At 36.7% G+C, this 15,536-nt stretch overlaps 2 long non-coding RNA genes across 2 annotated transcripts in view; both read right to left on the bottom strand.

Moving 5' to 3' along the window:
* The window catches only part of LOC309477373, a 339,545-nt gene that overhangs the window by 261,222 nt on the left and 62,787 nt on the right, over nucleotides 1–15,536 (bottom strand). The gene's annotated exons all lie outside the window — the stretch shown is intronic.
* LOC309477366 lies at nucleotides 1,684–4,133 on the bottom strand. Its single transcript, XR_014198611.1, has 3 exons — nucleotides 3,338–4,133; nucleotides 2,767–2,841; nucleotides 1,684–2,676 (listed from the first exon to the last, which is right to left on the bottom strand). It is a non-coding gene; the product is annotated as an uncharacterized lncRNA (long non-coding RNA).

The following is a 15,536-nucleotide window of genomic DNA, read 5'->3' as shown; positions in this document are numbered from 1 at the left end:
GGACTTGGCGACTTCTTCGTGTAACTCAGGAAGAAAAGGCGCCGGTCTGGACGCAGGCGAAGCGCGCTCCCCAGGCAGGAAAAATCCATCCAGCCGGTTGTGAGCGGGCTGCTCAGGCGAAGACCACTCGAGGCCGAGGCTCGCCGCGGCCTGTGCGAGTACTCGCATGAGTTCCGTCTCAATGGAAGCTCTCTTGCCTGACGACGTGCGGGCAGGGGGTGCGGGGTCCTCAGAGCCCGCCCAATCCTCACTGCCTGACGCCAGGATAGAGCAGGAATCATCCTCTCCCAGCAGGGCTTCCTCATCCGCGATATCAACGGAAGCGGCGGCAGACGGCGGCCGCTGTCCGTCAGGAAGCGAAACAGAAGAAGCCGGGGAAGCAAGCGGGCGAACCGGCGAGCTTTGGCGGCTGAGGGAGGGTTCCGGGGCCCGCTGGGCACGGCGCTTTTTACGGCGCGACGCCGCGGCGGGCGGGGGAGCAGTCTCGGTGAAGACGGCTAGGCGAGTCCTCAGAGTCGCCATTGCCATCAGCTCGCAGTGAGGGCATCTGCCGTCAGCGAGCGCGAGAGCTGCATGTTCCTCACCCAGGCAGGAAACGCAGATCACGTGGCGGTCCCCGTCACTGAGTGTGGCTCTGCACGAGCCGCAGGAAGGCATCTTTAAAAAGACGCTAGCTCTTTTAGAATGTGTGTCGCGGCGGCGACACACACACACAGAAATACAGTGTAATAAAAGAGAAGGATATAAGCGCCGGAAAGCGCAGCAGGAAGGCAGGAAGGCGGCGCGGCCAGCGACTTCAGTGACTCGTCCCGCTGAAGGTGCTCTCTCTCGACGGCGCGGCTTCTAATCCAGCTCCAGCGATGCGTGTGCTTCGCTTGAAGGATGAAAAATCAGATAATAGCTGCCTGCGAGCGATATTTATAGGCCTAGACCACGCCCATTTCGGCGGGACGTGACGCAGCGGGCGCGAAGTGCCCTGATTGGGTCTGACGTCACGCCAGGCCTCGCTCGATAGGCTGCTGCAGTTGCCGCAGAGCAGCCAATAGGCGCGCGAGCTGTCTCGCCTATGTCTGCATTGCTGCTGCAACGCGTTTTGCATTATTACAAAATTAAGGATAATTTTTGGCTTCAATATCTCGCGGAAAAGGATTTTCCCCTAGCGTAAGATATCTTACGCAGTACGAGAGACCTCTCGTAAGAGAACCAGGTTGCTGCTGGAAGAGGTGTTAGTGAGGCCAGCAGGGGGTGCTCACCCTGTGGTCTGTGTGGGTCCTAATGCCCCAGTATAGTGACGGGGACACTATACTGCCAAAAGAGCACTGTCCTTCGGATGAGACGTTAAACCGAGGTCCTGACTCTCTGTGGTCATTAAAAATCCCAGGATGTCCTTCGAAAAAGAGTAGGGATGTAACCCCGGCATCCTGGCCAAATTTGCCCCTTGGCCTCTGTCCATCATGGCCTCCTAATCATCCCCATATACTGATTGGCTTCATCACTGTCTCCTCTCCACCAGTAAGCTGGTGTGTGGTGGGCGTTCTGGCGCAATATGGCTGCCGTCGCATCATCCAAGTGGATGCTGCACATTGGTGGTGGTTGAGGAGATTCCCCCATCTATGTAAAGCGCTTTGAGGTCTCAGAAAAAGCGCTATATAAATGTAACAAATTATAAACAAATTAGATTAATATCAATGAATACACAAAAAAATTGTATAATACATAAGCAACATGAATAATCAACCAAGTATATGCAATAGGCTATACAAGAAAAGACATTTCAACAAAATGCATGGAAACACATATGTTCCACGAAATAAATCAATGTAATTTTTTATTATTTTGACTAATTAAAAATGTCCATCTTCACTTAACTTTAAAACATTTGTGTTTCAGTCCGATGGTAAGTCTAACATCACTGTTTCCAAGTCCAAAAGCTCTATCAGATGCCAAAAACAAACAGTGCTGATATGCACTCATTGTGCTGTAATATTCCTGAAAATTATGATCCTAACCTTTATCTCTATACAGAAATCTCTGATGATTAGTTATTCAGCTATTTTGAATCATAAAATGTTGAAGTCTGGGATGCCGTTAGACTGGAGACTGTAATGTACACTATGCCTTTTGAAAAGCTTAAATGTGTGACTTGAATCAACAGTGTTCATAAATGGTTGTTGAGTATTTTCATGAAACAAGATAGAGGAAGTAGAGGTAGAGATAGAGAAGTAGAATTCCAGTAATTTCAATAAGAATCCACACGATCAGCTATTTCGTTTGTGGTCAAAAATGTCACTATGGGACCAAGTTGGTCACTGGAATTCGCTAGATTTGACCAACAGAAAGCTGTGTGAAAGTGACTCCCGTGTGAGCTGTGCTTCATACATTACGTCGCTACATTGCTGACAATGGTCAATGGACTTTTTTGCCCGTGTAATTTCACGAAATTCACAAATGTGATGCACCTTTACTCGCTGCAACATAAAATGCAATCAATAATAAAATCTTCACAAGGGACATGTGAGGTACTTAAAGAGTTAGAAAAGTGAAAAGGTACAGCAGATTCATTTTCCGTTTGTTTTTCCTCTTTTCTGGTGGATGGTCCAGGCACTTCAGTGATTTTCGGGTCTACAGGAGGATTTTTATTCTTGTTCAAACTTGTATTTCAGCTTACCGAGATCCCTGCAAAGTACAACATTTACTGTTAATAAGGTTATTAAAGTGATAGTTGTCAAATTTAAATAATTTCCTCAGCCTTGTGACGTTCCAAACCTGTTTGACTTTCTGTCTGCGGAACCCAAAAGCAGATCTCAGGCATAATGCAATCCCAGTCACCGTTCGCTTTCACTGCATGAAACACCAGCAGAAAGAAATTGTGTAAATCATTCATGAAACCATTCTTATGTACACTTGTGTAGTTCAATTCAATGCAACAATTTATGTAAAAATGGTTAAGCTCCAAAAATGTCCCAGAAAAGATCCTAAAAATAATCAATGAGTTCACAACTCATGTGTTATGGGTTGTGTTGTAAGTCTTCTGAAGACATATAATAGCTTTTTCCTCTTTTTTTGTCGAAAAAGACTAAACTTGAAGTTATTTCAGAGTTAAAATGTCTTATATTCAAATGCAAATGATAAAGATATAAGAAAAAATGCATAGCATTATTGGCGCCACACCTGTGATATTATTTTTCTGAGTAACATGAATGAGATTTGAGAGCATGAGGGAAGATTTTCAGAGAATAACTGATTAAAAAAACACAAGTACACAGTCAAAAAATACAATTTCACACAGAGAAAGTTCATAGTAATAAAGTAACTGCATGTGGTGTAGGTAACTTACTGTAATTCAATGTTGCCACTGAAATGTTCAGATTATTTTAGAAATGTAGCCTACTGGTTGTTCTGGGGAAACAAAAGAACAAAGCTGATTATTCACAAATATTTATTGACCAGTAAATGGCTTTAAAATGGTATTTGAGAGAATGAGGGCACCTGTAGTAAGTAAAGTTAGGCTAAACAAAAACAGACCAAACTAAATTAACCTGCTTTTGTTATTCATAACAAACGCCAATGACAACAGCAGGAATCAGCTAAATTAGTTCGGCTATATCAGCAATTTGAAGACACAGTTGTACATGTTGAATTGAATGACTAAATCAATCTAAGACAATAAGTCAATAATTTCCATTTGTTCATTAACTTACGTTAGATCAACGTAGTTAGCATCGCGGCTAAAACCTTCATACCAGATACTGTGCAATAAACGAGTGGTAAACACTGTAAAAACTTAGTATTGTATAATAAATTTAGTTTATATATATGTGTGATTGAATATATAGTGAGTAGACTCTGTATTTATATTTATTTGGCGAGTTTACAAACCTTGTAATGGAGAGCCGAACAAACGGCGGAAGCTTTGATGAGAGGACGGAGCCGTTACTTTCAAACCCGATGACGATCAGCTGAGCTTTGATGCGCGCGAGCAGGCGGACTCGGAGCATCACTGAAGCGACGACAGCAGAGGAGAGAGCAGCAGTTTCGTGACAGAATAAAACTTTTAACTTAAAACTTTACTCCTCCTGGTTCTTCTTCTTCATATTATTAATATTATTATTATTTAGTGTTGTAGTTTAAGGTTTAAATTAATCAATAAAATAGGCCTATACTAAATAAATGTAATACCCAGGTGAAAAGATGTAGGCTACTGTTAAATGTATTACAAATGCATTAAAGTATATTTGTATTGTAGGCCTACTAAAATCACACTCAAGTACATTTTCAATACATTTAATAGTAGCCTACGTCTTTTTCACCTGGGTATGTATACTGAATCAAACTTAAGTAGCCTATAATAATAATAATAATAATAGGATAATAATAATCTTATTCTGGCCTCACTGAATCATTGGGTTCCTCCAGATGCTGGCTTTAACATAAGAGATCTTCCAGGAACCACTTAAATGTTAAAAGATCTCCCAGTAACCCTTTTATCGCATTCAAGTTCCTCTATTTTCCCCCAAAGTACTTCGAGGTCTCATGGTAATGAAAAGGTGACTCCAGAACCTCTGAACTAAATACAAAGTGATTAAAGGATCCCATAAGTTCCAGCAAGAACCTCAAAGATTGTCAATGCTCCTTACCTCCAGTAACCCTACTATAGGAGAAAGAGCTATAAGGCACTTAAATTACATTTTGAAGTTCCTTGAGTATCCGACAGGATATTTGAGGCTCCTTTAGTTTTTACAGTGTAGGCTCAAGAGTATCACTTGATTTTATTTTCCTCTTCCTCATGTACGTATTTATTACTGTAATTACAATAACTGTGTAATAACTAGGTAATAACCCTGAACCTACCAAGAAACCTAACCTTAATCCCTGTATTTATATTACCAACTATTTTCTTATGTAAGTACACTGTACTTTAAAATAAAGTGCAACCGGCTTAAGAGATATAGATGGAAAAGATATCAAGCTGACTGAAGATGTTACAGTAGCTATACCATAATAGGCACGCTACTCCTAGAAAATAAATTCCAGCACAACACTTAAACCCTTAACAATAGATAATGCTTTGCAATCAACAATGTTTTTCAATGCTTTACAATGTTAGAGAGCTTTTACAGCATGTTTAAATCCATCAGTTCTCGCCATCTCTGAAAAGCCAATGTTGATTATCGTTTTATAATGAGCTCTGTCGCATTCTCTTTTTGCCAGCAGACTCTGAAACAAAAAAAAACCAAGATCTGATTGAGTGTGATTTTTGATTGATTTTGTGCATCTCGTAGTCGCTTTGCGTCTGGCATGGACATACACCTTGCTTGTAAATAAATATAAATATAATTGCAAGAAATTTCTATATATTTTTTTTTCATACAAATCAACCCTGTTACTCAAGTTATTGCAAGAAACAATGATCAAATAAATATTTACTTTAATTCATCTTAATAATATTCATTTTATTCAAAACATTTAAATGCACATAACTTTATAAATAAACTGAACAAGCATTTTGCAAGGACATCCCCTACACCAAACTCCTACTATAGTCTTTAAAAAAGTCTTTAAAAGCAACATTAATATAGAATACAAAATATCACTTCTGGTTTTCAGATAAATGGCTGTTTGTGTAAAACTGCTTTTAATTCCCAAGTGTCATAACAAAATAAGGAAAAGTATGGAAGCTTGTTTCCGCCACTGAATAAGAAATAAATAATAATAATTGCGACTTTTTCTCTCACAATTCTGACTTTTTTTCTCCGAATTGCGAGATATTAAGTCAGAATTGTGAGAAATAAAGTCGCAATTCTGAGAAATAAAGTCGCAATTGCGAGATATAAAGTCGCAATTCTGAGAAATAAAGTTGCAATTGCGAGATATAAAGTCGCAATTCTGAGAAATAAAGTCAGAATTGTGAGAAATAAAGTCGCAATTCTGAGAAATAAAGTCGCAATTGCGAGATATAAAGTCAGGATTGCACGATATAAAGTCGCAATTGCGTGTTATAAAGTCAGAATTGTGAGATATAAACTATTCTGTGGTGTAAAAAAACTAAACAAAAGTCAGTCTTTTTTTCCCTTAGAATTGGACTTTATATCTCACAATTCTGAGAAAAGATGTCAGAATTGTAACACGCAATTGCGACTTTATTTCACGCAATTCTGACTTTATATCTCGCAATTCTGAGAAATAAAGTCAGAATTGCGAGATGTAAACTCGCAATTGTGAGATAAAAAGTCGCAATTATTATTATTTATTTATTATTCAGTGGCGGAAACAAGCTTCCATAGAAAAGTACAATAACAATTAGTTAATACTTTTACTTTTTGCTTTTAAAAATTTTGTTTTTATCATCATCAATAAATATTTACACAAAATATTATGCTGTTGATTATTGATGATGATTAAAGTAGAATTAATTATATTTAATGAAGGGCAGTTTCCTCACCCGGTAAAGAAAGAGAAGAGGCTGCACCAAACCAGCCGAAGCAAAACAAACACTGGCAATGGATGAGACTATTTCAGAAACTGTTGTTGATCTTAGAACAGCGACTACAATTATATAAGGAGTATATAAAATAAGCATGGTCACATAAGTTATTAGAATGAGATAAAACGCTCTTTTCTTCATGTGGTTTTTCTCCCCTCTTTCTCTCCCTCTCTCTCCTGGTCCTGACTGCTTCAGAGCTCTGAGAACAGCCACAAGACAAAACAACTCAACGGAGAGGAAGATGAAGAACTGTGCCAACACAAAAACAAAGTACAACATTAACTGGAACATGAAAAAATATATAATGATCCCACCGGAGCTAAAACTTGTCATCCAGACAATAACAGAGCAGATCACTCTATATCTGAGAGGTTTGAACTTCAGAAAGGTTACAGGATGAACCACTGCCAGGTAACGCTCAACACAGATCAGACACTGAAACAGAGGACGACCGGTGATGCTTAGTCCATCCAAAAATCCCACAAATATCCAGAGAATTTTAATTTTATACATCAGATGACTCAATATATATTCCACACATATGAAGATCTCACAGACAGAGAGGTTCAGGTTGAAGAACTCTGCAGCAAGTCCATTCCCGGTTCCTGTCACTATAAGCCATGTCACATACAAGTGTGTAGGAAGATCAAACATAATGATGATGATATTTACCAGTGAAATCACTGCAAATCTATCTTCCAACACACTGCCATTGTAAAATAAGTCATCAGAATAATTAGATACAGTGGGGAAGATCTCACTGGAGATGTTCATTGCTTCAGTGTGTGCGGTCAAAAAACAAAACTGTGATCTATGAATGAGAGATACAAGTGTTAGGCCACCAGAGGAAATTAATAAAAAATTGCTCTATACAATCAATTTAAAACAAATTCTATTTGCATCTATCAGCATCTAGTCTTCTAAATATTAAATTAATATAGTAAATGATTTGATCAAAACAAGCAACATTAATCAGCTCTTTACCTTTGTCCGTTCGTCTACAGTATAAATGGTATAATTCATGCAATTTTTCTAAATAAATATAAATAAAACTTTGTAGATACAAGTTATATAGAGAGCCTTATAGCTGGACTGTTTGCATTCTAAGTTGATCTGATTACGGGTTGAAATCTGTATGGGATGTGTCCTGAAAACCTGATATGCAAATGCATTAAGTGACAACATATTTGCTTTGAAAGACAGAGGCGGTCTGTAAAATTTTAACATTGAGAAAGTGGAGATGTAAAATGAAGCAAAAGTGACAGTAAGTTCACAAAACTCATTCAGGATCATTTAAATGACACTATTTGCAAAGGAAATCAATAAAAAATACTGAAAACAGATAGCCTAATCCATAGATTTACAAAAACAACAACCATTAGCTACAATAAATCAAACTAAATTTCGATAAGCTAAATAAACTTTTCCACTATAAAGATTTAATGGAAAGTTCCACGGATAAAGGTTCTTCAATGACAAAAAAGAACCTTTATTTTTAAATTGTGCACTTCTTGTCAGAAACTTCTATTGTGGAGAGATTTTTGACTTTAACAAACACTTTAATTTAATAGTTTTTTTTTTGTTTTTTTTATCATAAAGGCAATGAGATATCACATTTCAAAACATCACATTATCACACACACACAAAATAAAAAATAAAAAAATAAAAATAAAAAAATACTCCTTTTTACTGTTTTTTATTTAGTCCACTTCAGTCCATATACTGTAAGAAATACATAGGTGAAAAGACTTCTCAGGGTCTGACACCACATCTATTGTTGCAAACAAAATCTAGGACAATCTAAAAATAAATGTAAAAAAGTTTCTGGTATACCACAGAAAGGGCATCCCTCCCTCACCTGTGGATCAAGACGTGCTTTGTGTCTGTTAGTGGCTTTTATACCTGTTAGCTGCCCTTGGGGGAAACACTTAAGTAGGTATGAATCTTACGAAAGTAAGATTTGTCGCACATTTAATTTTCCCTGTTATTGCAAATACAACATAGTCAAAATCATCGATACGGAATTCAAATGTAAGGTCTAATTCAGCGTCGTCTTTCAGAATCATGTAGGCGAATTGCCTAAATGAAACTGTTTTAACAACCAAGATCCACTGCCAATCGGTGTTTTTTTGATCGGAGACGCCAATTTGCCGTAACGGGAAAGAAATTGTGTTAATAGCTGGCTACTGATAAATGGAGGAACATTAGATTGGCTATGTCACTTTCTTTTTAGATGGCATTGATAAAGGGAGAACAGGTTTAAACAAACCATCAATAATTATCCCACGCTCAAGTAGCTCATTTGCTTTGTATACATTATTTAGAAAAATGACATTGGCATTATTCATTTTTGAGGCTGACAAAATGCACTCATGGCCCACAACTTCTCCTATAGCTAAACAACAGTCCTCTACACTCACCGCAGACGCCACCTTCACTTTTGTTTGATAACAAATGTCTTCAAATGTATATTTGTGTACAAATATTACTAACTTCAATTAACATAATAAGTAGGCTATAAATAAAACTATGTACTACATTACAAAAACTACAGAGCTTGAGAACTGCTTCAAGGAACAAGTTATTGTCAAAAGTTGAATTCAACTGAATTTTTCTAGCATCAGAAATGAATGGCTATACTAACTGTATAACCTTTTATTTCGATAATGGATTTCAACAATAGAAAAAAAAAAGGATTATAGAAAGGTCATATTGATAATTATAGAAGAATTATTGACATTTAATGAAGGGAAGTTTCCCTACGCGGTAGAAAAAAAGAAGAGGCTGCACCAAACCACACAAAACAAAACAAACAAAACCAATACTAATTAATATTTCTCCTTTATCTAATGAAAGAGCCAATACAATCATATAGGGAAAAAACATGATTAGCATGGTCACAGTAATTATTAAAATAATATAAAACGCTCTTCTCTTTAAGTGGTTTTCCTCGCCTCTCTCTCTCCCTCTCTCTCCTGGTCCTGACTGCTTCAGCGCTCTGAGAACAGCCACAAGACAAAACAACTGGATGGAGAGGAAGAGGGAGAAATATGCCATGATGAAAATATAATTCAACTCATATTGGGACAAGATCACAGTCATAACACTGATCCCACCGAAGACAAAACCTGCCACCCAGACAATAACACAGCAAATCACTCTATATCTGAGAGGTTTGAACTTCAGAAAGGTTACAGGATGAACCACTGCCAGGTAACGCTCAACACACATCAGACACTGAAACAGAGAACGACTGATCAGGGCTAGTAAATCAAAAACATTTGCAGCTATCCAAAGATGTTCAGCTTTACAGATGTTAAGACTGAAGAGACATTCCATACAAAAGATTATCTCACAGACAGCGAGGTTGAGGCTGAAGAACTCTGCCGCAAGTCCATTCCCTGTTCCTGTTATTATAAGCAATATCACATAGGAGTTGGTAGGAAGACCCAATATAATGATGATGATATCCACCAGTGAGGATATTAAAAAGCCAAATTCCTCCTCAGTGTCATTGTAAAATAAGTGATCAGAAGAGTTTGATCCATCAGTGGGAAAGATCTCACTGGAGATGTTCATCTCTTCACTGTGTGCATTCAGAAACACAGCTGTGATCCATAGATGAGAGATACAAGTGTTAGTTCAGCGGAACATTCTGGGACTGTACAGGAGTAAACCCAATCAAAAAACAACACTCATTAGAAAAAGAGAGCAGTTCTGTTTTAGTCATCAGGTTATTTTACCTCAATCCTCTGCTCCTGTCTATGAAGATGAAATTATTTATTTTTGGGGTGAAAACGAATTTCATGCAAGTTTGAAAGCGAAATAAATAATTAATAATAGTGGACCGAGATCTTTAGCCCTTTTATAGCTGAACTGTCTGCATTCCAAATTGATGTGTTAATGGGACGAAACTTGTCAGGCTTGAGAGCTGAAGCTTTGCAAAATGATATGCAAATACACTAAGTGACATCATACACCAACTTTGTTATAACGAGAGGGTGGATTCGGAAAACAAGGTCTTGAATCAATTCATCTCTCAGTATTATTATATATGGAGTTACACAGATTATGAATGGGTTTACTATAGAAAACCTAAAAAAAATTTAAAAAAATCTTCAGACAGAAATACTTCAAATAATATGTCCTAACTAAGTAGCTTCAGTGTTTAAAGCAATTTTTTGTTAAGTTGTAGTGTTGGTAACTACTTTTTTAACAAGGTCATTTGTAGTTCAACTGCTTTAATTTATGAGTAGCTTGTTGCATTTGCATGTTTCCAGGACATATTAAAACACACCGATTGTATTGCACAGTCAAAACTATAATAATAAAAAATGCAGGTTTAGAGACAAAAATGCTTATTCAGTGAGCAAGCAAACACCCATCAGCAATTTGTGAAATGTATAATTTATTTTAGTAGACTGCTAAAGTCCTTTTGATTTTACTAAAAGAAAATGAAGACAAGTAATTACACACAATAAATCTCTCTTCATTTTAAACATGTATATTATTTGAAATTAATGTGGTTTTTTTTGTTATTTAAGTTTATGATTTTGAGCAATAAAAAAAAAATAAAAAAAAATAAAAAAATAAACTGTTTGTATTTGACGTTCAGTAATGTTGTACAATTAAAAGACTGTCTGCAGCTCGCACAGCACAAGTATTTAGCAAAACTATTGCTCAATGGACGTAGCAAAAGCAGTCTTTGTAAAAGCAGTCACCCACAATCTATAAGCTCTACTCTTCAGCACAATGTTAACCATAAAATCTTTAACATAACAGAACCTATTTTAACTGTCAAACATAACTGAACATTAAACATTCATATATTTTCCTTCACACAATAAATAACACTTAATTTCATAATTTAGGCTACTCTCCTGATCCAGTCAAGCATGCTGGGAACTAAAATTCCTCCGCCCAGTTTCAGTAATTCAACAAGAATCTTTCAGATAATCCCAACACATATGGATTAAGTCAATTTACATTTTAAGTTGATTGAACAATTGTGTTGCTTTATTTAATTTAATTAAGTAATTTGAAGAAGACGCAAACAAATCTTTTTTTTTTTTTTTTTTGTGAAAAATCTACATAAAAAAACATCCTTACAATCATAAACAAACGACTTCTGGAGCTCAGATGTGTGTTTTAATTTGCAATTAACATCAGAAACGTGAGCAAAACTATACATTTGACAGTGCATAGTTCAAGTAAATAGTTAAGTTTCTGTTTAAATATTGTAGCTGAATGGCAGACAATAAATTATAGAGATCTCATTATCATAAATGAAGTAGAATTAATTATAATTTATGAAGGGCAGTTTCCCGACCCGGTAGATAAATAGAAGAGGCAACACTAAACCAGATGAAGTAAAAAAAAATGCATTAGCAAGAACAAGTGTATCAGAATGTTTGGCTGAATTCCACATAAAACTAATTCAAATTAAGGGAATATACAATAACCATGGTCAATGCAGATATTAGAATGAGATAAAACGCTCTTTTAAATTCACAGGCAGGTAAATCCAAACAGAGAGGAAAAACTTTAAACTCAGGTACACATGACCAAGACTCAACAACAATAACTTAAGTATACATGCAAATGAGAATAATTAACAACACACACCTCAAATAAATGACGAATAACCATGACAACCAACTTAACTCCGTGCAAACTGAAAAACAAAGTCCAAATGGTGTGTGACTGTGACAATGTTAGAATATCACTACAAGATGGTAAAAAATGATCTTGAATCAGTTCATCTCTTGTAATAAATATCTCTTTTTTAAATTTAAATTTTAACAGTCAAATCGGAAAAAGTCATTCAGGATCAGCTGGACTGGTGGTAATAAAATAAAATGTTATTATTAAACCACCAGCTTTCAATAACCATTCAAATAACTTATTCAAAACACAGAAAACAGACACTCATCTGTCACGCTGGTTCAGCTACGATAAATCATGCTAAAACAACAGATGTGATTATTACCATTACCTATTAAATATATTTGTTAAACTATTATCTAACATTGAATTAATCTAGCATGAAAAGTAGTTGGTCATGAAAACATCAGATCTCTGCATCTCCTAAAAAATTTTATTTTAGCCTTTCCCTCCTCAGCAGTCTGCACCTCTTCGAATGTATGAATAAAAAATAAAAAAAAAATAAAAATAAAAATAATAATATATATATTGATATTCAGTTATTGATACATAATTGTGTACATTTAACTCAGAAAAATCCCTGCTGTCAGACTCCAGTGATAGATGCTCCAGGCATAGCAGGTGAACAATAGGATGGTCCTTGGAAAAAATAAAAATAGGACAGAAAATGCTGCAAATAATCCTTTGTTTTAGGTCTGGTCTTCATTCAAGGGATGGTTGTATGTAAAGTGCACAATAAGAATATCTCAAAAAGAATCAGTCTTTAATTCAATAATGTCGGTAACCAGAATGTCGGTAACCAGAATGTCGGTAACCAAACAGTTGATGGACCCTGTTGACTTCCATAGTATTATTTTTTTCCTACTATTGAAGTCATTGGGTTACCGACATCAACTGTCTGGTTACCGACATTCTACAAAATGTCTTCTTTTGTGTTTAGCAAAAGAAAGAAATTCATACAGGTTTGAAACAACTTGAGGGTGAGTAAATCATGACAGAATTTTCATTTTGAAGTGAACTAATACTTTAACTGGGTCCCACTGGTGATCTTCACACCATGAAGTGAAGAATCTCCACTTCAGGGCATACAGTTTCTTCATGGAGGGAGCTCTGGAGTGAAGTCTCAACAATCTCGGTTGAGAGACCAGACTCTAGGAGTTTGGCCCCCCTCAGAGGCCAAACCCACAATTTCCATAGTTCCAAGCAGGGGTGAAGGATCAAATCCACTGCCTGGGACCATGAGAAGGTCCCTCCTGACTGGTATCTCCAAAGGGGAGCCGTCGAGCAGGGACACTGGGTCCGAGAACCAAACTCGGGCCGGCCAGAAAAGGGGCTACTAACAACCTTTCACTCCTGCAAGATAAGTTTTACCCATCAAAGCCAAAGTTGTTCTACATGGTCTGGTGGATAATGTCGGGGCCTTGAGGGGCGATGCCGTATGGGGAGACAGATCGCTCACAAGCGTCTGCTTCATCTTGGGCATTGTCCTATACATGTGTTCGCTCAACCCCATGATATTTGCTAGGGGTGTGACTAAAATGTGACGAGATTTCTCGTCAAGTGAACAGCTGTCTCGCGATATCGCCATGACGGAGAGTGAGTTTCTGACTAAAGATTGCTTTATTAATAATATACCTGATCAGTTTCATCTGCTCAGCATCCCAGATAGCTTAGAATAACTCGATATTGCGACAGAAACTTTTGACTCTCTCTTTTCCAGCACTTTAGACACAGTTGCTCCTTTGCGCTTAAAGAAGATTAACGAAAATCGTCCAACACTGTGGTACACTGTAAAAAATTTCTGACCCTCCCAAATCAAAAATTTCAAGTGACCGATAACATCTAAATTTTTCAATTGGCCCAAGTGAAATTCTTGTTGCAATAGTCTGTTAACATTGGCTCAATGAGAAATAATACGTCAGACTAATTGAAAAATTTAGATGTTATCGGTCACTTGAAATTTTTGACTTGGGGATGTAATTTTTTTTTACAGTGTACAATGAGCACTGAAGACTAAAATTTCATCATTTAATATTGTTTTTAGTATTATTATTACTTTTGATTAATATTCATAATCAGTATTATTATGTGTCTGTATTATTACTTTTTATATTCATAATAATTTGTAATCATTTTGTGAATCATACTGTTCTTGAATACACAAAGTGAGAGAGACTTTGGGACAAGCTAGACTGAAATATATGCATTGTTTCCACCAAAGCATAGGGATTAGATATACATTCCATTCTAGATAGAAACCATATGTTCCACTGGTAACGTAGTTTTTTTGGTCAGTATACAGACTGAACCTCTCTGTCCAGAGGACAGATATGACAGAGATGCTGGAATGGCAACGTATTCATGAGAATTCATGAGAATACGTGTGTATTTTTACGTAAAGTGTAATTCTACCATACATACATTTACTTACGTTTTATACACACAGAAACGTATAATACTGACGTATTTACAGCACTAAAACGTAAAATATTTACGTATTAACAGCACAAAAACGTAAATTATTTACGTATGAACAACTCTACCGACGTACATATTTTCTTATTTATGCATATTCAAATCGTGGCATTAATGTTTTGACTCTATTGCATTCAAATGTCTTATCAATTACATTTTCAGTCGCATTTATTAAATGCAGTTTAGCCTACTCAAGAAATAGACTAATAACATTTCGCTCTGTTCGTGCCTTCTGCTGCAAACTCGTTTCGGAGGATTAGCCTTCATGCAGTTAAACAAGAATACACTTTAAAACCTTAAACATACCTTATTTAATCGTTTAACCATTTTGTAATATATTGCTTATTTACAGTGAGACACAAAATGTGTTTTCTCCAATAGAACAATAATACACCAAAACCCAACATAAATTCACAAAAGACATCAATTTTATTAGCTTGATATAATCCAAATCTTTAGAATCCATACGTTTACAATAAAGAGATCCAAATTCAGCCCTTTATCCAGTGAGTGATCTTCATCTCCATTTCACAGGCTATCACAGCAGCGCAGTCCGTAACTGTCAAATCCCGCGCTCGTGATGAATTCAAATTCAAAAATTGTGCCCTCAAGAAGCGTTACGACCAAGCGGCAACCTCCCCGTCTCTCTCTTGAAACCAACACGGAAGTGAGTTAAACTGCAATTCATTGACTGGCCGCTTGGGCTGGCTGCAGAAGTGAGTCAAATCTGTATCTCCCCATGTTAAAATTACCAACTTTACAGCAGAAAAAAACATGTTTACAGCCTGGATCTCTATGTGGCTTTGGTCTATACAGCTAATTATCCCCTTCATAACAACTGTGAGGGGGGTGAATTTTTTTATAACTCATCCGTTTAGTTGATTAATATTTAAAGTTCTGCATAATTAAGGG

Source organism: Leuciscus leuciscus, assembly GCF_965113295.1.
Source record: "Leuciscus leuciscus genome assembly, chromosome: 16".
NCBI lineage: Eukaryota > Metazoa > Chordata > Actinopteri > Cypriniformes > Leuciscidae > Leuciscus > Leuciscus leuciscus.
The sequence above is the reverse complement of the archived record's forward strand: the minus strand, read 5'-3'. Positions and strand labels throughout refer to the sequence as shown.